This window comes from Ochotona princeps, chromosome 4, assembly GCF_030435755.1.
Source record: "Ochotona princeps isolate mOchPri1 chromosome 4, mOchPri1.hap1, whole genome shotgun sequence".
Lineage (NCBI taxonomy): Eukaryota > Metazoa > Chordata > Mammalia > Lagomorpha > Ochotonidae > Ochotona > Ochotona princeps.
In genome coordinates, this window is record NC_080835.1 from 5455607 (window position 1) to 5463045 (window position 7439).

Genomic DNA, 7439 nt, shown 5'->3' on the forward strand with positions numbered 1-7439 from the left:
GGTAGCTGCCCTGGACCCAGGGGAGGTCACCATCTGTGCGAGAGGTGACCAGGTCTGTGCCATGGGCTCCCAGCTCCAGACCCACAGTGCTATCCTGACCTGGCATGAGGGCTGAGATGACAGGGAGGGAGAAGACGTTCTGCCAGTGGCTCTCAGCATGCCCCACCCCCACTCCAGTCCTCACCACAGCACTGTGGGTTTGTCCCTCACCTGGCTGGGCTGCCTGCAGACTTCTTGGGTTTACAAGGGTCTTCCCACCTCTTGGAGGCCCGGCTGCTCCAGGGCCCTGCCCCCGGGGGCCACCAGGAGTGGTTCCACCAAGTGTGACCTCGAGGGGACAAATGGCCCATGTCTAGGGTCTGATGGCACCAGGAGGGACAGGCAGGCCCCTGCCTGGAGCTTCCTGGACGTGCCCTGGCAGGGTGGGGCACAGTCCAGGGTTCCCTGCCCTTCGAACCGCACTCAGATGGGTATTGACGGCAGTGGGCTAATCATTAACTGGCCAGGGGCTGGGTCAACGGCTCAAAAGGCACTGCGGCCCACAGGGTGCCCACTTCCTCCTGTGCCCCCGGGGGCCAGCCAAGCACCAAGGTAAGACCCTCGCCTGGGGGCTCGTGCCCCTGTGGAGCCCTCTACCCCAGGGTGCTCGTGCTAGCCCCAGCTTCTTGCTGCAGGGTCACGGACTCTTAGGAAAAAAAGAGGAAGGGTCCCCGGCAGCCCCTGGGCAGCCCTCCGCGAGCTCCTTTAGCCATGGGCTAAGATGGCCAGAGCCACGGGTTCTCAGCAGTCAGGATGAGTGGCCAGCTGTGGCCACCTTCCAGCACGCGCCCCAGGCCTGTCTTTCTGGCCTTGGGGAGGGGTGTAGGGTTCTGAAGGTGGGGTTGAGTTCCCTGCTGTAATCTCCTTTGCAGGCACCCCAAGGGGGACACCACTTCAGGGTGGCAACCAGGGTTACACAGACCTCCCCCCCATGGCCCTACTCTGTGACTTCTGTGGCCTCTCTGGCTCAGCAGCAGAGGGAGGCATGACCCAAGGCTCCCTTCTCTCTTTGAAGGCCAATTGGCACCTGTCACGGGTACCTCTGGGGTCAGAACTTGGCTGGGTGGGGGATGACAGCTTAGTGTGGGAGACCCCAGTCCCCGGCCGACTCCTTCTGGCACAGCACAGCAGGGCCACGTCCCAGGTTCCAAAGCAGCCGGGGCCCCATGGAGAAAGCCACAGCAGCTCAGGCCAAGCCCCTCATTCAAGGTCCCCGAGCCCCCCGGCCTCCGAGCCCCCTGCTTCTCACACAGGTCTGCCCCTCCATCTTTCTCTCAGCCTGTCTTCCTCCTGCCATCTGCCACCTCCCAGGGGGTACTGGCAGCCACTGAGGATAGTGGGCAAAGGGCAAGAGCAGGATTGGGGACCCCTGCTCTGGGTGGATAAGAAAGGAGGAAATGCGGGGCCACTAGGGACAGGGTGTGGGGGTCGGGGTGGACAAAAGCTACCAGGCTGTAAAGCAGAGAGCCACTCCCAGCTTTTATGAGGCCGATTTGGGGTTGAACTTGGACTTCGCCCAGGAAGCAGCGCGGGAGTCAGGGTGGAGGGGCACTGCTGGATAAGGAACCTCGCCATAAGAAGACGTGCACCTGGGGCCGAGAGGACTGGGGATCCAAGGCCCCCCCCACCAGATCCAGAGACGGAGCCCAGGCCTCCAGTTAGCTCCCACCCCCTGTAACAGCAACTCCATGTGGAATGCTCAGCTCTTTCCAGTGGGGCTGCTGTTATCTGGGGTGGGAGCTGGTACCCACGGAGGAGAGGCGGCTGCCAGGGCGCCTGCCACAGGCGGGTGGGCTGTCACGGGCGGTGAGACCGAGTGCACAGGGCTCTGACCTATGAATTGACAGCCAGTGCCCCGTCTGCCCTCTGGCTGCCAATTGCATAGGTCACAGGTATGTTCGCCTCAATGCCAGCCGCCAGCGCCTGCAGGGGTGGGGACAGACCGGGGTGGGCACCTCCCTTCGTTCCTGCCCTCCTCCTTCCCCTCTTGTGGCCCTGAACTGCCCATCCTGCCACTGTTCTGCCCTATCTCTATGCTCTGCCCAGGCTGTTCACTGGTACACTCACCCAAGCTTTGGGGCAGGACTCACCTCTTACTGACTGTAAGCCCTGTGTAAGCTTCTACTGCCTGAAGCCCATGGGACTCCGCCACAACCGCTGCTGCCCCCCTGCTGGCCCCATGCTGCCCCTGAGCCTGGCGTGTGTCTTGTGCTCCAGGTCCCAAGGCAGCACACCACCGTTTGCTCCCAGCCAGTTTTCATGCCAGAGTCCTCCACTGAGGCCAGGGACCCCCCACCTCCTGGGCTGCACCCTGCTCTTTCCGGCCAGGCTCACCTCCCTGGAAGCCACATGCTTCCCTGGGCTAGCTCCCCACTCCCACCCCCACACCTCCCAGTACCCTCCGGTGGGGACACGGATCCACCCACCACAGCCCTGGGCCACGATGGGCTAGTGGAGAATGAAGAGGTTTTTAAGGCTAACCAACAAAATTTCTAAAACTAGAGACGTAATGAAATCTGGCCCCCCAAATTTCTTTTTTTTTTTGAAAGATTTATTCATTTTATTACAGCCAGATATACACAGAGAAGGAGAGACAGGAAGATCTTCCGTCCGATGATTCACTCCCCAAGTGAGTCGCAACGGCCGGTGCTGTGCCAATCCAAAGCCGGGAACCAGGAACCTCTTCCAGGTCTCCCACGCGGGTGCAGTGTCCCAATGCATTGGGCCGTCCTCAACTGCTTTCCCAGGCCACAGGCAGGGAGCTGGATGGGAAGTGGAGCTGCCGGTATTAGAACCGGCGCCCACATGGGATCCCGGGGCTTTCAAGGCAAGGACTCTAGCCGCTCGGCCACGCCGCTGGGCCCTGGCCCCCCAAATTTCTAAAACAGATGCACCGGTGTCCCCTATCTGAGCACCGAGGTTCAGACCCCAGCTCCTCTCCCCGTTCCTGCTCATGCACCCCCTGGGAGTGGGGGTGGGGGTGGGTGTGTAGAGGGGGTGATGGCTCAAGTGGCTGGCTCCTGTCACCCACGTGGAGACAGCTATGGAAGCTCTGTTCTCTGTCTCTCCTCTTTTTCAAAAAAAAAAGAACCACAGACTTGAGAATGAAGTCCAGGTTGCCTAACAACAGGGGCTGGTAGCTGAACCCTCCAGGTCACACAGCACTTGGAACTCCCTGGGCAACCTGCGAGGTGACTGTCCCCACCGTGTCTGGGAGAGGACTGCGGCTCAGAGGAGGTGAGCTGTTGTGGGACCTTCCTTCTCAGGACCCTAGCAGCCATCTCCTGTACTTCCCACAGGCAGCCTCCCTCCCACTGCCCTGGCTGCTCCTCAGCCCCAGCCCATCCGCACCCCCCCACCCCTCCGTGCACTGGCCCAGGCAGGCTGTGGGCCTCTCCCACCCTCCTTATCTTGTTGCTCACAGTTAAGGAGCCCAGGGCACTTATCTTACCCTGGGCTCCTTGGGAACAAAGTCCACGACTTACTCATCCTCTCCCAGCCCGGCTTTCCACCCATCCTGGGTGCTGGATGGCGAGGCACTGGACTCTCAACTTCCTGGGATGGTGAAGCTTGAGGGTGACATGTGTCCACTGCCTCTGGCCTGGCTGCTCTGTGCCTCTCTTCCCTAGCCTGGACCTCACCCCATTCCTCTAGGCTGACCCTGTCCCACTCCCAGGTCCCATGAGAAGCCCCCCAACCCTGCCCCCCACACCTTGAGGTGTTAACCTGACCATCAGTAGGTGGTCCCAGGAGTAGCAGCTACTGTCTTTCTATTCCCACAGCCTCTGAGACTAGCACACTTAATAGGTACACACTGATGCTTAAGCAGGGTTAACCTCGCCATCATCATTCGTGCCCAGGTGTGACCCCTGGGTGCTGGCAGGGATCATGCCTCCTGGAAGTCTGTAGAAGGGAGGGCGCGGTGGAGGGGCGCGGCCTCAGCCTGCTGTGGAAGAGGCGGACTTGAGGGGAAGGCCCCCGCGGCAGGTGGTGGGCGCTGGAGGACGCAGGCCAGCCAGGGCCACCAGGGGGCGCCTCCCGCTGCGCGCGGAGCCAGCTCTGACCAGGCGGCCCGGGACATCGCTGTGTCCAGCGGAGAGCGTGTGGCACTCCCAGGCTTGTCTTCGTGACATGTCTGAGATGCGTGTGTATCGTCTGACAGCCCCTGGGGTCCGAGAAAGGCTCTGCAGGGCGCCCTGTGACCCTGACCTCTACGTGGTTGCCATCACTTCCTTTGCCCTTCCCCAATGCCTGCCTGCGCTGGCAAGGGTCCCCTGCTGACCAGTGGTGGGTTGTACCAACGTAACAGACTTTGTTCCCACTTATCTAAATGGCCGTCCCTGGTCCTCCTCCTCTTCCCCACCCCCATCACTTCCACTTATCACAGCAGGTGCTTCTCTCAGCATGGAAGCACCCAGGAACTGCAAAGACATGGGGTGGTATGGTGTGGCAGGCAAAGCCACTACCCACAATGCTGCCATCCCCGGCTGCTCCATGTCCAGGCCAGGTCCCTGCTGATCCACCCGTGGAAGACAGTGGAAGGTGGCTCACGTGTTTGGGCCCCTGGCTCCTGGCTGGGAAGTGAACCAACAGATGGTATCTTTGCTATTCCCTCTCTCTGTAACTCTGACTTCCAAATAAAAGGTTTATTTTTAATGCATTTTATGAAAAGAAAAATCCACACACAGAATTCTACAATGCTTCTGCTTCAAAATAAATATCTTCCGGACCAAAACACTGGCATGGTACTGGTTAATGTCATTGCTTGTGCCACCAGCCTATCTGGCTGCTCCACTTCCCATCCAGCTCCCCACCTGTGGTCTGGGAAAGCAGTGAAGGATGGCCCAAAGCCTTGGGACCCTGCACCCATGTGGGAGACCTGGAAGAAGCTCCTGGCTCCTGGCATCGCTGCCTGGCCCAGCCTGGCCGTTGTGGCTATTTGGGTAGTGAACTCACGGATGGAAGACCTCACTCCTCTGTCACTGTTTGTCAAATAAGTTAATCTTTACAATAAACTTATATTTGACTTCCGCTTTCCCATGATGGAGTCCCCTGTAGGTTCTAGCCTCTGATCTCTCCCTGCTGATGACCACAAAGCCTTCGAAAGGGCTTCCAGGAAAACCAGAGCCAGTTCCCAGTGCCTGGCTAGGCCTCACCACTGGGAGGAGCAGCACCATAGCACAGGCCCTGTAGCACAGGCCCTGTGGGCTACTCCCAGGGACCCTGAGCAGAGATTTGCATTCTGGGAGAAGGGACGAGAGGAGCTGGGTCTCTTGATCCTCCCTGGGGGACGGAGGTGGGAGGGGCTGGGCTCTGTGGTGGCTGAGTGAGGGTGACCCACAGGTGGGCACTGATTCCGGCCTCAGCCCCTGTGGCCATGGTGAGGCAGAGGCCACGGGGACAGGATGTGAACAGATACTCACTGAGAGTGCTCCCTCCCCCCACACACACACCTGGAGAGCAGGCAGTGGCCACTCAGGCAGGTGCCTCACTGGTACACTCAGGCATCCGGGGGGTGAGAAGGACCCAGGCCTTGCTAAGGAGCTGTACAAGGCTGCACAGTGTGGGCCACAGGCCCCCAAAATGATGACAGGTCCTGATTTGGCAGCCTCTGCAGGGTGTGGAGCTAGAGGTCAAAGGGCACAGCTACATGCTGAGAGGCATGGCAACATGGCCTCTGGCAAGAAGCCCTCAGCTACCATCTCCACCAACATAGGTGCTTAGAAGACAACCCTGTGTTACCGTGGGCATCCCCACCTTATGAACACATGCAGTCCCACTCTCCCCAAACTGGAGAGCAGCAGAGGGGTCCCCCAAGGACTTGAGCTACCCTCTACTACTTTCCCAGGCTATCAGCAGGGAGCTGGATCAGGAGTGGAACAGCTGGGACTTGAACCAGTGCCCATTTGGTATGTAGGCACCACAAGGTGCCAGGTTAGCCCAGCAGTGGGGACCCTAACCGCGCTGTCTGTGCGCTGGGCTGTGTCCAGGCTGCCAGCACCTTGCGTAGGTCTCTGGGGTGCAGCAACTTTCTCCTGGGGTCCAACTCAAGGCCATGGCCACTATTATTGCTACAAGAGATCTTTGCAGAGGGGGCCGCCATGGGAAGGAAGAGACTTCCCCAGTCCTTGATTTGCTTTTGCAAGAACCGAGCCCTGCTCTGCCAGCGAGAGGTCTGGCGTTTCTGGCTTCTCCAGCCCCTGCTGTCTGCCACATCTGGAGACAAACTCCCTCTTGTTCTTTTTGTGAGGCTGCCTTTAGGGACCTTCAAGACACTTGTCTGGCTATGGCAGGATGAAGCAGACCCCTGTAAGGGGGTGGGACACCTTTGCCTGCCAGTGAAGGGAACCATCTTCATGCCCCTCCCCTCCCCCACAGGCAGGTGCACAGGTGCTTGTGAGTGGAAGAGGAAACCACTGGGAATGGGGGAGGGGTCTGACCTCACAAAACGGAAATATTTAGACCACGGAACCGGGCAGACAAACTGCAGAGAAAGCAAAAGTGAAATCAGCCCATTCACACGTTATAAAAACTTTCTCATCAAGAATACAGAGGGGACCTTTTCACACTGCCTAGGTCCCAAGGGGACACACCTGGTGACACCGCAGGTGGCAGGGGATGAGGGGCTGAGTCCCAGCCGCCTGAGCCCCCTACACCCCCACGCCCCCATCCTAGTGAGAAGGCGGCTATAGCCAGCTCCTTGGAAAATGTCAAGCGGCCCCTGCCTATGCACAGGGGCTTGGCTCCATTTATAAATAACCCTAGAACATTCTGTTTTCCAGTTTCTGCGCTGGCTTTCCCAGCACACAAGGGCTCTGGGGAGCTGTGCAAAGCAAGGCGGATGAGAGTTTCCGGGGCCCAGCCCGGCCTGGCGCAGCCAAGCCCAGCCTGGCCAGAGGCGGCATTCATTCAATACACTCCAAACAACCACTTCATTTAAGATCCTCGGGCCTGGGGCACTTCCCCAGTCCAACCCAAGTCTCCAGGGCGGACCCTCCTAGCTGTGTGAGTGTGTCCCAGACAAACCCTCTGGCTTCTCAGACAGACCCAGGAAGTGTGGACCGGGCTGAGGGTGGACCCTTCCTAGCTGTGTGAGTGTGTTCCAGACAAACCCTCTGGCTTCTCAGACAGACCCAGGAAATGTGGATTGGGCTGGCTGGAGGAGATTCCTGGTCACCAGTTGGCATGGCCACTGCTGGACAAGGACACCCGTCCCCCACACTCCAACTTGCAAGAAGATCAAAAACCGTGTAGTTTTTGAGGGGCTGTGACTGCTGACGCTGTAAGCAGAGCACGGGGAAGGTGGGAACCACCCGTGTCACCCAGCGGTTAGGGAGTGAGACCATGCAAAGAGCACTTTATTCAACACCAAACCTCTCTCCCACCTGTTCCCTGCCCCC